General features: G+C 38.4%; 1 long non-coding RNA gene across 4 annotated transcripts in view; it reads left to right on the top strand.

Annotated features, from left to right (window-relative positions):
- The window catches only part of Gm52803, a 145,200-nt gene that overhangs the window by 84,157 nt on the left and 41,484 nt on the right, over positions 1–19,559 (top strand). For 2 of the 4 annotated variants that reach the window (XR_003955860.1, XR_003955863.1), the window contains exon 2: positions 14,689–14,776. This is a non-coding gene — a long non-coding RNA (predicted gene, 52803). Of the gene's footprint in view, positions 1–13,224; positions 13,245–14,688; positions 14,833–19,559 lie in introns of those variants that run through there. The other 2 variants (XR_003955861.1, XR_003955862.1) reach the window with 2 other exon arrangements.

The following is a 19,559-nucleotide window of genomic DNA, read 5'->3' as shown; positions in this document are numbered from 1 at the left end:
TGAGTTTCATGTGTTTAGGAAATTGTATCTTATGTCTTGGGTATCCTAGGTTTGGGGCTAATATCCACTTATCAGTGAGTACATATTGTGTGAGTTCCTTTGTGAATGTGTTACCTCACTCAGGATGATGCCCTCCAGGTCCATCCATTTGGCTAGGAATTTCATAAATTCATTCTTTTTAATAGCTGAGTAGTACTCCAATGTGTAGACATACCACATTTTCTGTATCCATTCCTCTGTTGAGGGGCATCTGGGTTGTTTCCAGCTTCTGGCTATTATAAATAAGGCTGCTATGAACATAGTGGAGCATGTGTCCTTCTTACCAGTTGGGGCATCTTCTGGATATATGCCCAGGAGAGGTATTGCTGGATCCTCCGGTAGTACTATGTCCAATTTTCTGAGGAACCGCCAGACTGATTTCCAGAGTGGTTGTATAAGCCTGCAATCCCACCAACAATGGAGGAGTGTTCCTCTTTCTCCACATCCTCGCCAGCATCTGCTGTCACCTGAATTTTTCATCTTAGCCATTCTGACTGGTGTGAGGTGGAATCTCAAGGTTGTTTTGATTTGCATTTCCCTGATGATTAAGGATGTTGAACATTTTTTCAGGTGCTTCCCTGCCATTCGGTATTCCTCAGGTGAGAATTCTTTGTTCAGTTCTGAGCTCCATTTTTTAATGGGGTTATTTGATTTTCTGAAGTCCACCTTCTTGAGTTCTTTATATATGTTGGATATTAGTCCCCTATCTTATTTAGGATAGGTAAAGATCTTTTCCCAATCTGTTGGTGGTCTTTTTGTCTTATTGACAGTGTCTTTTGCCTTGCAGAAACTTTGGAGTTTCATTAGGTCCCATTTGTCAATTCTTGATCTTACCGCACATGCCATTGCTGTTCTGTTCAGGAATTTTCCCCCTGTGCCCATATCTTCAAGGCTTTTCCCCACTTTCTCCTCTATAAGTTTCAGTGTCTCTGGTTCTATGTGAAGTTCCTTGATCCACTTAGATTTGACCTTAGTACAAGGAGATAAGTATGGATCGATTCGCATTCTTCTACATGATAACAACCAGTTTTGCCAGCACCAATTGTTGAAAATGCTGTCTTTCTTCCACTGGATGGTTTTAGCTACCTTGTCGAAGATCAAGTGACCATAGGTGTGTGGGTTCATTTCTGGGTCTTCAATTCTATTTCATTGGTCTACTTGTCTGTCTCTATACCAGTACCATGCAGTTTTTATCACAATTGCTCTGTAGTAAAGCTTAAGTCTGGCATGGTGATTCCACCAGAGGTTCTTTTATCCTTGAGAAGAGTTTTGCTATCCTAGGTTTTTTGTTATTCCAGATGAATTTGCTAATTGCTCCTTCTAATTCGTTGAAGAATTGAGTTGGACTTTTAATGGGGATTGCATTGAATCTGTAGATTGCTTTTGGCAAGATAGCCATTTTTACAATGTTGATCCTGCCAATCCATGAGCATGGGATATCTTTCCATCTTCTGAGATCTTCTTTAATTTCTTTCTTCAGAGACTTGAATTTCTTATCATACAGATCTTTCACTTCCTTAGTTAGATCACACCAAGATATTTTATGTTATTTGTGACTATTGAGAAGGGTATTGTTTCCCTAATTTCTTTCTCAGCCTGTTTATTCTTTGTGTAGAGAAAGGACATTGACTTGTTTGAGTTATTTTTATATCCAGCTACTTCACTGCAGCTGTTTATAAGGTTTAGGAGTTCTCTGGTGAAATTTTTAGGGTCACTTATATATACTATCATATCATCTGCAAAAAGTGATATTTTGACTTCCTCTTTTCCAATTTGTATCCCCTTGATCTCCTTTTGTTGTCGAATTGCTCTGGTTAGGACTTCAAGTACTATGTTGAAGAGGTAGGGAGAAAGTGGGCAGCCTTGTCTGGTCCCTGATTTTAGTGGGATTGCTTCCAGCTTCTCTCCATCAAAGTGATGTTGGCTACTGGTTTGCTGTAGATTGCTTTTATCATGTTTAGGTATGGGCCTTGAATTCCTGATCTTTCCAGAACTTTTATCATGAATGGGTGTTGGATCTTGTCAAATGCTTTTTCTGCATCTAACGAGATGATCATGTGGTTTTTGTCTTTGAGTTTGTTTATATAATGGATTACATTGATGGATTTTCGTATATTAAACCATCCCTGCATCCCTGGAATAAAACCTACTTGGTCAGGATGGATGATTACTTTAATGTGTTATTGGATTCGGTTAGGGAGAATTTTATTAAGGATTTTTGCATTGATATTCATAAGAGAAATTGGTCTGAAGTTCTCTATCTTTGTTGGATCTTTCTGTGGTTTAGGTATCTGAGTAATAGTGGCTTCATAAAATGTGTTGGGTAGAGTACCTTCTACTTCTATCTTGTGAAAAAGTTTGTGCAGAATTGGAATTAGATCTTCTTTGAAGGTCTGATAGAACTCTGCACTAAACCCGTCTGGTTCTGGGCTTTTTTTGGTTGGGAGACTATTAATAACTGCTTCTATTTCTTTAGGGGATATGGGACTGTTTAGATTGTCAACTTGATCCTGATTCAACTTTGGTACCTGGTATCTGTGCAGAAATTTGTCCATTTCGTCCAGGTTTTCCAGTTTTGAGTATAGCCTTTTGTAGAAGGATCTGATGGTGTTTTGGATTTCTTCAGGATCTGTTGTTATGTCTCCCTTTTCATTTCTGATTTTGTTAACTAGGATTTTGTCCCTGTGCCCTCTAGTGAGTCTAGCTAAGGGTTTATCTATCTTGTTGATTTTCTCAAAGAACCAACTCCTCGTTTGGTTAATTCTTTGAATAGTTCTTCTTGTTTCCACTTGGTTGATTTCACCCCTGAGTTTGATTATTTCCTGCTGTCTACTCCTCTTGGGTGAATTTGCTTCCTTTTTTTCTAGAGCTTTTAGATGTGTTGTCAAGCTGCTAGTATGTGCTCTCTCCCGTTTCTTCTTGGAGGCACTCAGAGCTATGAGTTTCCCTCTTAGAAATGCTTTCATTGTGTATCAAAGGTTTGGGTACGTGGTGGTTTCATTTTCATTAAACTCTAAAAAGTCTTTAATTTCTTTCTTTATTCCTTCCTTGACCAAGGTATCATTGAGAAGAGTGTTGTTCAGTTTCCACGTGAATGTTGGCTTTCTGTTATTTATTTTGTTATTGAAGATCAGCCTTAGTGCGTGGTGATCTGATAGGATACATGGGACAATTTCAATATTTTTGAATCTGTTGAGGCCTGTTTTGTGACCTATTATGTGGTCAATTCTGGAGAAGGTACTTAATTTGCTTTTCATCCTGGGGTGGCAGTTGTAAAGTTAGTCACCATGGCACATTTATTCACAAAAAGACAATTCTTTAATATTAAGCAGAAGAAATTATGTTGGACATCGTTACCCACATTACTGCTTACAGTGATGGAACAATAAAAGGAGTGCAGAGAATTATCATAGGCAGTACTGTGCATAGAATAGAGGCAATAATACCTGTTCTATTATCAGTCTGTTCCTGCATACAAAATCCATACCATATAGTGTGCCCTGAATTCTACCTCACAATAATATTAATCAATTTAAAATCAGGACTTTATGGAACTGTTTTGGTGATATCAACTTAAGTTGATATTCAATGCCTTAATGCAGCTACCACTTTGTGTATCTCAGTGGAACAAAGGCCGGTAAAGTGATTCTTCTGGCCTTGATTTTTCAGATTTCATGCCCCAGCTAGAAGAAATGACCAGTGAGCTTACTAAGAGTCTAGTCTTATAATAAACTATAAACTTTTGTGCTAGAAGAATCTAAGGATGGAGTTTTCCCAAGACAGGCACCAAAACATCCATTTAAGAGCATTACCAAACTCATGGTTTCACTACATATATTTATGTTTTGAAGGGAAAATACTGTTTAAATTCTAGCAGCCTCTGAGCACAACTTGAGGGATTTAAAAGTTTAAATGATTTACTGAGTTGATTTCCTTTGCATGATGTTATGCCTTGACAAGGTATACTTTCTTTGGTTGTCTGATTAAAATCAACTATTAGGTGAAAATTGGAGCGGGTCATGAAATGAGTGTGTGAGTGTTTGACCTAATTAATTTCAGTGAGCTGTGTGGTGCCAAACAGGTGCAAATATCCAATTTCTGGTCACATCAGAATGGGCTAAAGAGTTTGCTCTTTTGATCTGCATGTACTCTTCACAAATGTCTACTAAATTCTATGTTGTTTGATTATAAATCCACTTAAAGATGTTTAGATTTAACTAATAAATAACTGTGGCTTTTTTTTTTTTTTTTTTGCTTTCGAATAAAGCCTACAATCTGTACCACAAACACCTCAGTCCCTTGTGTGTTCTGTTCTTTTTTCTAATTTAATGTGGTTAATTATCTCTAAATCACACCTCCAGTTTATTCCCTTGTCTGACTTAGTTCTTCTAAGACAATGTTCATTAGACTCATCCATGTTTCATAAGGAATTATATACTTATTTTATTTATTTTGTCATGTTGATACAAAGTTTTGTTACAGTCCCAGACTAAGTTGAAACTCAGCAAAACAAAACTCTTAATCGCGTTCTCACGCCCGGCCAGGAAAGACGCAACAGACCAGAATCTTCTGCGGCAAAACTTTATTGCTTACATCTTCAGGAGCAGGAGTGCAAAAACCCCAAACCCCAAAAACGAAAGCCCCCTTCTTACATCTTTAGGAGCCAGAGCTCCGGCGCGCCGGGGCGCAGAGCGCGCTCTATTGTTTACATCTTTAGGCAGCGAGAGAGCGCAGGGCGCGCAGAGCCAGAGAGATGCCAGCGAGAGAGAATGGCGGAAACCCCGTCCCCTTTTTTAGGAGAGTTATATTTCGCCTAGGACGCATCACTCCCTGATTGGCTGTAGCCCATGGCCGAGCTGACGTTTACGGGAAAGGTAGAGTACAAGTAGTCATAAAATACCCTTGGCTCATGCGCAGATTATTTGTTTACCACTTAGAACACAGGATGTCAGCGCCATCTTGTGACGGCGAATGTGGGGGCGGCTCCCAACATCTCCCCCTTTCCTTTTAATAAGAGCAAATAGGCCACCCATATTAATGAGAGTGGAGATAGAGGTCAAATCCCCAGTGTGTAGGTAAAGGAGCCATGTACAGGATTAGCTCTTAGGCTCACAGGCTTTTACCTAGAGCAACCCTGACCTGCTCCCGTGTCGTTTTTCCTGGGGGAAGGGAACTAGGACACTGAACCTTCATGAAAGATGACATGTCTCCCTAGAATAGGCTCATATATGCCGCAGAGCCTTTCTACTGCAGTGCTTAGCCGTGCAACTCTCTCGGGCTGCTGAAGCACACTCACTCTATCCCGTTCAATGAGACTAGCCTCATGAGATGTAAGAGCTGAGTGGCCAGCGACCTATTGCCTAAGCATAGATATATCAGGGGAAGCTCCATGTTCTAGTCCTGCAAGCGCCTGGGCAATAACCACCTTGTCTCTCCTAGTTTGGGCCTTAAGCTTACAGACCAATCAAAGAAGCAACACTAATCCACAGCAAAGTGTATCTCCAAATAATATTAATCCCACCCATTTTTTAAAGAAGGAAAATGCTGAGGAGATCCAATTGGGTAATCCTTTGGTCAGGGACAGGTCCAAGCGCGTGGAGTTGACCTGAAGTCTCAATTCCCGAAGGATCTGTTCAAATTCAGCCGTCCAATTCTGTAACATATACTGAAAAAGACTTTTTGACAAATTAGCTGCCCTAGTAAATTTAACATACTGAATGGAAATAACACACAATCCCGGAAACTTTTGTTCACATCCCTGCTGAGTTATTTGTCATAATACATCTAGTTATATCTGGACAAGATCTATGAGTTGATTAACCAGCATGAGACCTCTCTGTATCTTGACATTAGCTGAGGCCTGTTCATCTATGACTGTAGTCACTGAGGCTGACAAAGTGTTAATGGTGTCAGTCGTCTGGACCTGTCCAGACAGAGCCAAGGCTGTCTGAATTAAGGCCAAACCCAGTTTCTAGTTAGTGGTAAAAAAGCAGGAGAATACTTGAGCATTATACATCACCGTCATTGGGAGTGGAAATGTCGACATTATCCCCCAACGCTGCTCTCTTTTTATTATTGACGCCCTGGACATCACCAAGACGAGGGACATTAGTATTCCCTTGGTCAGTCTGGATTTTTCGGGTGAGTCTTTTTGGTATTTAAAATGGGTTGTCTTCATTCTGTGGGAAAACACAGATAGCTCCCCTGGATCTTATCAAAATAGGATCCGGGCCATACCATTTATTATCAAGGACATTTTTTCATTTAACCATCTCATTGGGCCTATCTGGCTCTGAACAATGACGTTCAGCCGCAGTATGGCCATGAGCATCAATATTTAAAAAATTGAGTGTAAAGAGTGCCATAGACACAGACACTCTTGGTGTTCAGGGTAAAATCTCTTCAATTCCCCTCTTTTGTTTTATAAGATAGGTTTTGAGGGTGCGATGCGCACGCTCAACAATACCCTGTCCTTGAGGGTTGTATGGAAGTCCAGTCAGGTGGGTTACATCCATCTGACGGCAGAACTGCTGGAATTTTTGAGACGTATAAGCTGGTCCATTATCAGTCTTAAGGAGTCTGGGTTTCCCCCAAGCACTCCATGCCTCAAGACAATGTTGAATCACATGTGAGGCTTTTTCTCCGGTTAACGGAGAAGCAAACATGATGTCAGAACATGTGTCAATGGACACATGGAGATATTGAAGTTTTCCAAAGGAAGAAACATGTGTAACATCCATTTGCCAGACCTGTAGAGGTCGAATACCGCGTGGGTTAATTCCCACATGAGGAACTGGCAAGAACTCACAGCAGCTTTGACATTGAGTAACAATGTCACGGGATTCTTTTCTTGTCAAGGAGAAACGACTGCGTAATGTTTCAGCCGTCACATGAAAATTGTTATGAAAATTTCTTGCAGCCTCTACCGGGGATGATAGGGCAGCAGCCACCACTTTAGTGGCCTTATCTGCCAAATCATTTCCCAGAGCCATGGGGCCAGGTAGGCCTGAATGGGCTCTAACATGAGTAATATAAACAGGAAATCTTCTAGATAACAAAACTAATTGTATCTGCTGAAAAATATTGGCAACTCTACTGGAAGGCTTAATCACTCCAGCCACTTCTAAAAGATTTACTGCATTAACCACATAACAGGAATCTGACACAATATTAAGGGGTTCTAAAAAGGTTTTTAAAACTTCTAAGACCACTAAACATTCTACCACTTGAGGTGAATTTTCATTATATTGTTTGGATACCACTTTACCATTAGCCACATAGGCACCTATGCCAGTTTTTGATCCATCAGTATATACCACAATCCCATTTTTAAGTGGGTTTCTTCTAAACATGTAAATATTGATTTCTCTCAAAGGAGGAAATATGCGTGACATCCATTTGTCAGACCTGTAATGGCCTGACGCCACGAGGGTTTACCCCTACGTGAGTAGATAAAATTTGACAACAATCTAAAGGCATTATTAAGTAATCAGAATCATTTCTAGTAGAACCAATCCCTCTGGCAGCTCTAGGAATATCAGAGGAAGAAAAAACAGCCATGTAGGCTTGGCAAAATTATTAGTTGAGCTATTCTGTCCCCTTGTGATATAGAAAAGACAACTTGAGGACAAGAACAGAGAACCTGAAGTTCCCCTTTACAATCTTGATCTACAACTCTAGGGTGGACAATAAGACCTTGTAGGCTGCAAGAGCCTGCCTCTGTCATTATTGTCCAGTGGCTTCACCTGCTCGGGAGAGCGCCTTCCAGGCCCTAATAGCCTTTTCATCTGATTCAGAACTACTAAGAACTGGCTTCTCTAATTGATCTTTTTTCTTTTCTTTTTCCTTCTCCTTCCTTCTAATCTCTCCCCAGGTATTCTTACCTGACCTAAACTTTTCCTCAGGTTCAAGACCCTTGGAAAGGCCTGTATACTTATTTTGTGTACCATATTTTCTCTTTGCTCCTATTCTCTCTCCCCGCTTTACTTCTGATAGATTGTCCTGAACTTCATCCAGAATCCGCCCTGCCTTAACCACTTGATAGCATGTGAAAAGGAACAAAAGGGCTTCTAACACTAGAAAAAATTCAAGGCCAAACATACCTTATAAAGCTATTTTCCACTTTACTTCTGATAGACTGTCTTGAATTTCCTTAGAAAGTTCAAGGCCAGGCTTACCTCGTAAAGCTATACTCACTGGTACTCTCGTTCCCCAGCTGAAAAGTTCTGAATTCATGCAGTTGAATCCTTCTTAACAGTCTGCTTTACGGGAACCTTTATTACCGCGACCCGCAGTTCTGGTTCTGGAATGAGGGATCTTCCTTGCACCAGTCCCGAGTTTTTTCTCGTCCCGGGTTTCGGCACCAATTCTTAATCGCGTTCTCACGCCCGGCCAGGAAAGACGCAACAGACCAGAATCTTCTGCGGCAAAACTTTATTGCTTACATCTTCAGGAGCAGGAGTGCAAAAACCCCAAACCCCAAAAACGAAAGCCCCCTTCTTACATCTTTAGGAGCCAGAGCTCCGGCGCGCCGGGGCGCAGAGCGCGCTCTATTGTTTACATCTTTAGGCAGCGAGAGAGCACAGGGCGCGCAGAGCCAGAGAGATGCCAGCGAGAGAGAATGGCGGAAACCCCGTCCCCTTTTTTAGGAGAGTTATATTTCGCCTAGGACGCATCACTCCCTGATTGGCTGTAGCCCATGGCCGAGCTGACGTTTACGGGAAAGGTAGAGTACAAGTAGTCATAAAATACCCTTGGCTCATGCGCAGATTATTTGTTTACCACTTAGAACACAGGATGTCAGCGCCATCTTGTGACGGCGAATGTGGGGGCGGCTCCCAACACAAAACCACCTTGAACTTGCTATCCTGCCTCTGCTTCTGGACGGCTGTTTCTATAGAATTGCATCAGTACCCTTGGACTATATATTGCCTGTTCTAATCTTTAGTCTTTCATGCAGAAATATTCTTTTGATATGACATTGTAGTGAATGGATGTGGTCCCAACTTCTTTGTCAAAAAAAAAAAAAAAAAAAAAAAAAACCTGTGATGAGAATCCAAAAGACAATGGCAAGTAAAAATACCATGTGAACGAAGGTTTTCCTTCTTCCCCCACTAGGTGATTGATAAAAGATGAGATAGATGGATAAACTAGATACAACCAAAGTTTACACTGAATTTCAATAATGCCATGAGTGCATGTTATCAAGTAAAGATCAAAGCATTATAGATTAATATGCTGTATGGTAGGAAGAACTTCTAAAAAAATTGTATTTCTTAAAGTAGCATCATTCTTTGCCTGTGGTTTCTCTTATAATTCCCACATTCATTATCTCAAGAAAATTACTCTTTGAAATGAGTACTAAGTTCACCTCTCATTCATGTGGAGTAGAGTCTTAGGGATGACTTTGCTTTAAGAATAATTTTTACCCTAAAGTATGTAAGTACAAACCTATTCTCTGAGAATTTACATGCAGATTCACTTACACATTGAGTATATACAATCAGTATAATGTATTTTTATATCTCCCATACATTTATTTTTTTTTTAGCTGTGTAAGTTACTAAACAGTTTTGGCTATTAAACTTCAGTTAATATCACTTATTGCTGATGGCAATAACTGCTTACTGATAGGAGCCGGGTATTGGCTGTTCCCTGAGAGGTTTTAGAAGTACCTGACTAATTCAGATGCAGATACAGCCAACCATCAGAAGGAACCCAGGGACCCCCAAGGAAGAGGTATGAGAAAGACTTTAGGAGCTAAAGGGGATTGTAATCTCATAGGAAGAACAATATTAGCTAACTGGACCACCCAGAGATTCCAGGTATTAGACCGCCAACCTAAGAGTATACAGGAGGGAGCCATGACTCCCTCATGATACATATGTAGCAGACGAAGGCCTTATCTGAAATAAATGGGAAGAAAGGTCCTTGGTCCTGTGGAGGCTTGATGCCCCAGCATAGGGTAATGCTAGAGCAGTGAAGCAGGAGTGGGTGAGTGGGTGGAGGCTCTCCCTCGTAGAGGCAAAGGGGGTGGGGGAGAAGAGGGATAGGAATTGGGGAGGGGTTGTAAAGGGGTAACCGGTAAGGGGTATATCGTTTTGAAATGTAAGTGAATAAAATGATTAATAAAAAAGAATATTTCTTATCATTCGGAGAGCATTGTCCAAATAATGTATGTGCAAGAGGGCATACCCCATGGTCCCACGTGATATGATGATGTTGCTATTGTAACTTTCCATGATGCTACATCCATAGGAAACTGTTTACTATTCCTTCTTGGAAGGCAGATTTATCGTGAACATAATGACTAAATGACTAGAAATAAAGATTAAGCTTGGCATTATTAAAATGCCTTAAAATTTCAAGAGAATTTTGTAGCCGTTCAGCGGCCATGAAGAACTGGGTATACCTGAAAGGGAGGTTGGGACTGAAATAGGATGGGCGGGTAAGAGAAGAAGGAACCCAAGACAAAGGTTCTTTGATCAAGGCGCAAAGTTTAATTTTCAGCTGTGCGTTTATATAGGGGAAACCCAAAGGCCCAATCTTTGTTTCTGCTGGGTTGTGTTGCTTGGTTTCAGCTGGATTCTGTGGCAGAACAAGCTCAGCAGCTCAGCAGGCAGTCTGCTTCTGCAGGTGGGCAAGGCAGGAGATTTTTATCTAGGTCAGAAGACTCCACCCAGTTTGGTGGAAGATGGACTGTGGCAAACAGTTAAGGTCTGATTAGCCTGCTCAGGACTGAACGGGAGGGCACAGAACTTTTTTGAAAATAACAAAACAAAACAAAACAAAACAAAACAAAACAAAGCAAAACAAACCAACAAAAAAACTGCCTTAGAATGAAAGACCTATCCTTGAGATGTGAGTTTTCACATAAATAGAGGACCTCCTTGCAGGAGTCTTCCTGTGTGTAAGTATCTGATCACAACGGGAACAAAAGAAGAAAAATTCACATGCTATGAATGTGGAAACAAACTTAGAGATCTCACTCACACAATAATCGGCATTCTTTTATACTGTATGGAGAGTTCCCCCTAATACTCATGTTCTTGGCTTTTGAAGCTATGTTGCCAAAAATCAAGGCACAACTCACTGTTGCCAGGTGTGCCATGTCTCACAGACTGTCAGAGAAACCCTGAAGGCTGTTTGTAAGATGTCATGCTTGTGGTGGGTTGGGTATTTCCTAAGACTTTAATATACACAAAGGTAGCTTGTAATAATTACTTGAAATGGAGAACAATATAGCTTGAATGTTAAAGTGTTAGATGAAAACTACATTGCCATACCTGCAAAGAAAATACATTGAGTGTAAGATAAAAATGAAAGATTTAGGAAGATGATTGTGCATACTATTTAGTAAGTTGTGGAGCAGAATACACGTAGCTTGGTTTTGAGAATTCCCACACCTTGATTCTTGTAGATATCAATGCATTCTTTAATTAAATACTTCTTTAAAATAGTGAATTTTATACGGATTACCCTGGATAATGCCCAGATTTCTTATCAGTCAGATTGAGAAATGCCCATTGGACTTTCATTGCATCTTGAGTATACTATTTCTGTCATTGAAATAGCTTTACACATTTGAATTTTAATTTTGTTCATCAGAACCTACAAAGTTTCTCATATTTCCGTGAAAATTTGGTACCAGACAGTATTTCTGCAGCTCACATTCCTGAACTAGAAATTGATGTAAGCGACTGTGATGCCCATGACTCCTACGAGAGTTGTTCTTATCCTTTACTCTCAAATTTCATAAGATTTAGAGATAAGACGAGCAATTATGAAATAAACACATCAGACACAGTTTTGTATTTTTATGAAAAAGATGTTTCAACCGACTATGGATATACTTGATCCAAAATATGCAACTGCAACTTTGGTCAGAGAATTGTGAGAGATCAGCTTACAGTGTAGATTCTCATGTGGATAGAAGATATGCGACACACATTCCTTAAGTCATGCACAAATGTGATAACATACAGTGGTTTATAAGACAACATTAAATGTTGTGAGTTCCTTGAAGATAAAGATTGTTCCTTATTCATATATGTACATATTACACACACAGTATGTCCCTGAAAAGTTCTTTATGATGAAGTTATGCTTATTTAATTTACTGTTTTGAGTTATATTACTTCACTAGAGTGAATATAGGAGTCTGTAAACCAAGGTCAGTGCCATGCGTAGGAATCCCATGAAGAGCTTAATAAAATATCTCATTTTTTTCTATGATATTCTTTTTCTATGTGACATAGACAATTAATTCAATTAGGAATGAGTTAGCAGTATAAAATAAAAATAAGGTAAAAAAGAGGAAAAAGATAACAGAAATTTTGGTTATAAAAAGAAAAGTAGCAACTAAGAAAAGAAAAGGTTATATTTATTTAACATTTTTTAGGTTTTTCTTTAATAAGATATCTTCTTTATTTATATTTCAAATGTTATCCCCTTTTCTAGTTTCCCCTCTGAAAATCCCCTATCCCCTACCCTCTCCCCCTGCTCCCCAACCCACCCACTCCCATTCCTGGCCCTGACATTCCCCTATACTGGGGCATAGAGCCTTCACAGGACCAAGGGCTTCTCCTCCAATTGATGACTGACTAGGCCAACCTCTGCTATGAATATAGCTAGAGCCACAAGTTCCACCATGTGTTTTCTTTGATTGGTGGTATAGTTCCAAGAAGCTCTGAAAGTACTGGTTAGAAACTTTTTATATAATTATATAACGTTACAATTATATAGTAGCAAAATCAATATTCATTTAATTTTATTGGAATTAAACTTAAAGACAGTAAAGATTAAGCAAAAGAAACTGCAGAATATATATTCATTTAACCAGCCATTAGCAATTTGATTTTTGAAATATGTACCTTAATTTAAAATATCATTAGAAAATAAGCTGAATTCTTCTTGGAAGAGGATAGCTGATTTTAATTCATAAAAGTTGTCTTCTTTTCTTTCAGGTTGTGACAAAACATTCTTACCAAAGAAAGCAGTATACATGAGAGGAAAAGTTTCTTTAGCTGAAAATTCTAGATTATAGTACATGTCAGTAAGAAAGGCAAAATAGCATGAAAGTTAAAATATTGCTCCACAACCTTAGAGCAGAGAAAATAGATGGATGCATTCTTCAAGTATTGAACTGACTTTCCTTCTCAATCATTCCCAGTTTATTCAGCCCAAGAGTGCTCCCTATATTCAAGGTAAGTGCCCCGACCACCATTAAACAATTAAGAAAATTCCTACCAGTCATATCCACAGACCAAACTTATTGAGTAAATTCCTCATTGAGAATCTCTTTCGAGGTGTTTTTATACTCTTTCAAGCTGACAGTTAAAACTAACTATTGAACAAGTATTCTCTTTCTCTCCCTAAGTGCACCCAAACCAAGCCAATATTTAAAGAAACAAAATGAGAACAAAGATAGAAATAACTCACAACAAAGGTCTTGCTATTGTCCACAGACCCTCAAAGACTCATTTAGGTTCATATTTTATATAACTAGACTATAGCCCATCACAGGTTGCTTAGATGTTCATATAAGACTTTCTTGGAGAAAGTATATCTTCTATCATTTTTTTTTTTTTAGTTTAAACAAATTTGAGTTCTTTGTAAAGTTTCGATATTAGAGCTTGGCGACTCTTATGGAAGAATAGGAAGGATTGGGGCCAGAAATGGGATAGAAACTCCACAGGAAGACCAACAGAGTCAACTAACCTGGACTCTTCAGGCTTTCAGGAGTCTTTACCACCAATCAAAGAACATACATGGGCTGGGCCTGCTAGACCTCCCCAGCCATATGTGCAGGGTAGTCTTCATCTGGGCCTGGAACAACTAGAACAGGGACTGTCCTAAAAGCTATTGGCTGTACTTGAGACGTGTCCTTCTAGCTGTGCTGCCTTGTCTTGTCTCACTGGAAGAGGAGATGCCTAGCCTTGCAGAAGTGTCCAGATTAGAGGATACCCAGGGGAGCCCCACCCACTCAGAGGAAAAGGGGAGGGGTGACCAGGAAGGGGTAGCAGTGAGTAGGATGTAAAGTGAATAAGGAAAACAATAAAATAAATTTAAAAAAAAAAACAAAAGCAAGATCAAAACAAACATATGATTTGAGCATTTTGATTTTGTGGTAGTTATTTTGCAGACTTTGTAGTAGCATAGAGTCTGTAGGTTTCTGTTTCACTCTGATGCCTGGCATTAGAAATCTTCATGAGTTTACAAAATGTAATCTATGAGGAAAGCCTTCAGCTAGCTACTACCAAGTGAAACCTGAGATTTAGCAGTTGAAATACTTGATTAAAGAACACGAGTAACTAACTTTGCCTTTTGAATAAACGCTTTCCACAGCTTCTCCTTTTACAGATGTGTTTATTATTCACTGTAGCATATCTTATGCTTTTTGCTGTTTTTCAGTTTTTGTTAATGCACAATATGAAGAAATTGTGTTACCAAATTACATTTCCCAAAGTAAATTTTGTGAATTTTGATTGAATGCTTTGATTTTTTACAAATTACTAAAAGGTATACCACCAAAGAATATATGTATAATAAAAATTTAATACAATTATTGTTAATAATAAATAATGTTTCCTATTTATTGTCATTTCCTTCATCTATTGATTGTTTCTTTCCTATGTTTTCCCCTTACAGAGCTGACATAGATGAATCTTTAGTCATGGACTGAAGAGATAAATGAGAAAAACAAAGAGTTCCCATGGAATAATCATCAGATTTTATGGTAATTTCAAAATGAGAAGTCTACTAGAGAGGCAAACTTGATCTCTTTCTAATAAGGTCCAGAGACCTTTGAAGTTCTGTGTAGGTAACTGTAGCACATTCTTGCTTGCTAAAGAGTTTAATTCAGAACAAGAAATATAAGTTAATAACATCCTGAAAGCTTTCCTAATATGATGCATTGTTGTACCTTGTTGGAGATCTCCAGAATACCAGCAAAGAGTCAACTCTGAAGCAATCACACTAGGATCTCTTTATTCTAAGCTCAAGCTTGGGTCACACCACCTACTCTGATGCAGCAGAGCAAGAGGAAGAAGTCCCTAGTTCTCAGTGGGACAAGGTTTTATAGAACATGTTAGGCAAGTGAGGGACGTTCTAGTCTGGCACATATCCGATTGTGGGGGCCATTACAAAATTTTTGTTGCCTTTAGCATAATTGGCTGCTGCTGGGAGTCAAACCATACACTTCTGCTTTCCTCCTGAATGGTGGTTGGAAGTGGATTGCCAGGGGAGTAATCTGGAGACTGTTAGTTAACTCAAGTTCAACCCTGGATCAGGTTCTCTAAGATGGAATGTGAATCCAAGATCACTAACAATTTCTAATTGCTTTATGTGTGTTTTCTTCTTATCTTCACACAATTAGCTCTTCATTACCATAAGCTCTTAAAATTATAATTTTATTACCCATGGTATATAAATAAGAAAGCTGGTGCCTATAATTAATCAGCAGTTTTGTCCAGTGCCCACAGCTGGAATGTACCTATATAACAAACATTTTACCTTCTTACTTCTGTACTACCTATAAAGGTGTCTGTGGATATCAGCACTTATTAACCTAGCAGAAGCTACAATCACCCTGAGAAGAAACCTCCAGGCAGCTACAGGGAGTAATTTTGATTAGGTTAGCCTCTGTCCACACCTATGGGTGATTATCTTGGTTAGTTTAATTGAAAAGGCCGACCTACCCTAACATTGTAGCATACCTCTTGCTTGGATCCTGTACCTCTTGCTTGGATCCTGTACCTCTTGCTTGCATCTTGGACTGAAAAAGAGGAAAGTTTGTCGAGTCTGAGCTTTCCTCATACTCTACTCCTGGCAGGTTCTTCTACTGTAATATTTTTCACCGCGCTGGAGTTTAATCCTGAACTGTAACTTAAAATTAACCCATTGTTTAAGAGATTTTTTTTGTCAAGGATTTTAATACAAGATCATAGGAGGCAATATCCAGGTTCCAGATATGCTAAGCACTTAAACTGTCTAGCTGCTGCTGTTTTTCTTTCTTGATAAAGAAATGGAATTGTGTATGTGTTTCAGAGAGACTAATGAAGCTTCTTTAATTAACATTGCACTCTATAGCAGGTTTCCATATGGAGTCCATTCAAAGTTGTCATTTTTATTTATATCTTGAAGGCCCAGCTGGGTGACAACTGTTGAAACAATACAATTTCAAGACTACACAGCAAAAGTGAGAAAAGTAAAATTCTTCTCAGGCTTCATGACTTCTCCATATTTGTACTTTGTACAAGCAAGTTGATGTGCTAATACATATTTTAGAAAGATAAGAACTCAAGCATATTGTGTTAGGGAAAATATCCAAAATAATTTAAGTCATTGATTAGATGCTGATCTTTCCACAATGACTCAAGTGGTTGTATCTTACTCTTGCAAATGTAATTCAGATATTTTTATACATTTATAAACTCAAAACAACTAATCATACATATTTAAGGATATTTATGATATATGATAAAACAAATTTAATTAAAAATAAATATCAAAATTCAGTGTACTAGTATTCTGTATAGTGAAATAGAGGACGAAAAGGTGAAGGACAAAAATTACAAAATATCTGTAGATATGGATTAGCAAATATGTGTGTGCTTGCTTTTATTTTGGATTAACTTATGAGTTTTTGAGTGTGTTATATTTTTGTAATAACAAAAATTAACTCAATGCTATATAAACAGAAACTGTACTTTTTAAGCATATAGATATATAAAAGTACACTTAAAGAGGATTATGCATACAGCAATGGAATTATATATTATCAGTCTAGTATATCATGATGGCTTTATGTCCATTGTAAACCACTGACTTAACTATGTCTGGCCAAATATGGGTGGGTACCTTTCCAGATAATTTCTTCCCATATGCATCCCGACAGTTGCCAGTAAGTTTTTGAATATGACTCATCAAAAATCTAAAAGAATATATATTTCATTCAATTATCTCCAGAGACTCGGGCAGTTTTAATGCTAAAATAGCTCTTGATGTTTAAAACAATGAAATAAGGATGGCTATTTTGTTTGTTTGTCAAGTTTTTATTTTTTTTTCTGCCTTGATTCTCTGAGTTTATCATTATATCATATTTTCAAGAAAAGAGTATTTTTGTGCCTTCCTCATTTTGTCTGAAAATTAAAGAATAAATGTCACCTGCACTCCTAAAGTCATGTGGAATATAAACATTCTCACTCTTCCATAGAAAAAGAAACAGCTTGTGGCTTAGTATGCCAAGACAATGACTTAGAACATTAGCCATGTACTTGTCTCAGCCATTGTGGCAAAACCAGCACATTGAGAATGAGAAGTTACTCTCCTCATTCTATTTTTCAGAACTTTATCGTTGAACTTATCAGTCCACACTTAACATGATTATTATATAAACTCCAAGTGAGTGTCAAAACCACTGAGAGCATGGGACAAGGCAATAGCTCCATGCAAACATTGCTTAGAATATATCAGCTATAGGTGCCTCTTATACAAATATGACATCATTGTTGCCTAATGAAAGAAGTATGTGTATTTATATCAGTAAGAGTTCATGATTATGGGGGTTTATAAGTAAAAATTTCAATTCTGATAAAGTTGGGTAGATTTCAACAATTTTCTCTTCCAAAACCTAGTGCTGAATCTATTTTGTACACTTTGCACAATAAATTGCAATTTTGTTCCACTGCTCTAAGATTCTGCTTCCTTGTGGTAATTGCTGGAAAATTTATCAAGGCTTCCCTCGAGCACACAGGGAAGCCTTGGTTTTCTGTAATCATCATTTATTAATTCCTTAACTTCAAATTTCATCAGATTATCAACATCTTAATAAATACTTTGAAAATTTGGCCAGGCAGAACATCACATAAAGTAAATGCCACTGGCAAATAATTGTGGTTTCTGTTTCTCTCCAATTATTGATTTTCTCTTTATGTTCAAAATTTTTTCCACCTGTTCATAAGACGTGATCTGTGCCAGCTAATACTTTGCATTTGTGCTGATGTTTTATAGGTGGTAACTCTCCAGGTTCTATTCCATCCCCATTAACACATTTTGACCAAACCTAAAACACACACAATTACACACACACACACACAATGAGAGTGTCTTAGTTATGGTTTTATTGTGTGAAATAATATACCATGACAGTGGCAACTCTTATAATAGAAAGCATTTAATTAAAGCTTCTTACAGTTCAAAAGTTTAGTCCATTACAATCTTGGCAGGAAAGCATTGTGGCATGAAGGCAGATAAGGGGAGAGAAAAGGCCCTGAGAGTTCTACATCTTGATCAACAAGCACTTTTTTCAACAAGACCATAATACTCCAACAATGTTGCTCCTCCTAATAATGTCACTCTCAATGGGCTTATTGGGGGAAATTTTAATTCAAACTACTACATTCCATACTCCCTGGTCCCAATAGGCTGATAGTTGTATCATAATGCAAAATACTTTTAGTCCAACTTCAACAGTCGCCATTGGCTAACAGTTTTCTTTCTTTCTTTCTTTCTTTCTTTCTTTCTTTCTTTCTTTCTTTCTTTCTTTCTTTCTTTTCGTTTTTCGTTTATTTTGGTTTTTTGAGACAGGGTTTCTCTGTATAGCCCTGACTGTCCTGGAACTCACTGTGAAGAACAGGCTGGCCTCGAACTCATATATCTGCCTGCCTCTGCCTCCCAAGTGCTGGGATTAAAGGTGTGTGCCACCATACCCTGCTAAGCTAACAGTTTTGACCCTGTGAAAAGTTTCTTTTGAGACTCATGGCTATCTCTTAACTGTAATCACCTATAAAATTAGAATATTAAAGCATATCACATACCTTCAATATATAATGGCATATTACCATTCCAAAAAAAAAAAAAACAAACAAACAAACAAACAAAAAAAAGGAACATAATGAGAATATACTGGAACCAAATGAGATAGAATACCAGCTGGGCAAACTCCCAACTCTGCATGTCCATAACTAATGTCAAAGTGATCTTCAGATCTCCAATGGCATTCAGCTTTATTGACTGCAATGTAATTCTTTTTCTTTGGCTGTTTCAACTCCTTGTTCCATGTTTTCTTGTCAGATATTCTGTGGTTCTGTCATCTCCAACATGTTGGAGTTTTCAATGCAATTTAGGCTTCACTTTCAGAGCTTCACACAATGGTATCAATGTAGGGAACATCTCTGACACATGTATGGCCTCAGCACCTTTTCCTTATCTTTTGAGGGAGACTCCATAACCCCTTTGTTCTATCCTTCATTCTAAAGGCAGAGCCACATGGCTGAAGCTGCCAACTTCTGCACCTTGCTGTCACTAGAACGTGGCTGGTTGTTCAAGCTTCTGTTTTATAGCTCTCTATTGTGGTTGGCTTCCTTCCCTGCCTAAACTTGGGTGCTCTGAAGGCCAGACAAGCCTGAAAGACAGAGATATACTTACCCCTGTCTCCTGAGTGCTGGGATTAGAGGTGTGTACCACCAAAACATGGCCTATATTTATATTGAATTTCTTTTTTTTTTTCTTTTTTTTTT

This window comes from Mus musculus, chromosome 5, assembly GCF_000001635.26.
Source record: "Mus musculus strain C57BL/6J chromosome 5, GRCm38.p6 C57BL/6J".
Classification (NCBI taxonomy): Eukaryota; Metazoa; Chordata; class Mammalia; order Rodentia; family Muridae; genus Mus; species Mus musculus.
The sequence above is the reverse complement of the archived record's forward strand: the minus strand, read 5'-3'. Positions and strand labels throughout refer to the sequence as shown.